This window comes from Rhea americana, unplaced genomic scaffold, assembly GCF_003343005.1.
Source record: "Rhea americana isolate MKP2758 unplaced genomic scaffold, rheAme1 scaffold_26, whole genome shotgun sequence".
NCBI classification, from domain to species: Eukaryota; Metazoa; Chordata; class Aves; order Rheiformes; family Rheidae; genus Rhea; species Rhea americana.
In genome coordinates this window covers 1,469,181-1,469,801 of record NW_028186379.1, presented here as the reverse complement: position 1 = coordinate 1,469,801, position 621 = coordinate 1,469,181, and positions in this window count along the sequence as shown.

Below are 621 nucleotides of genomic sequence, written 5' to 3'. Positions count from 1 at the left end.
CGTCCTGTGGTCGTGTATGTGTTATTTTGCTGCTAACCATGTGGAAAAAAAATTGTTTAGCAAAAACTACTGACGTGAGAGACCGGCACAAGTAAGGAGAATGCTTGTTTTTCTCTCCTCCTCTCAACTGGTCCTTTCTAATTTTTGTCTCTCAGGGGAGCCTGAATACTTAATAAACCTTAAAGCAATATGAGATAGCAGAATTAAAGAGGTTCATATTTTGTGGGGTCTTCTTTAATTATAAGGATGAGTCTTGATACATTGCACTGCATAAAATGCTATGTATCACTTGCAAAAGGCAACAGAGTGTATCTTATAATATCCAGGCWGGGTTTTTTACGATGAGAAACTGGCGGAAAAGTTGAGAGGCGACACCGCAGCGAATCCTCCCCTGCGGCGCACGGAAGCCCCCAGAGCAGCGGGCCGGGGGGGCCGTCCCGCCCCGGCTGTCCGCACGCCCGCGCTGCTGGCGGCTCTGCGCGAACCGCGGGGCCCCCGCGGGGGAGCCGCGAGCCGGAGCGGTGCCTCGGTGTCCAGCGCGACTCCGGGTCCCCGGGCGCTCGCGTTTCCGTGGCAACGGGCTCCCCCCGCCGCGCCGCCGTCCCCGCGCCGCCGGCGCCC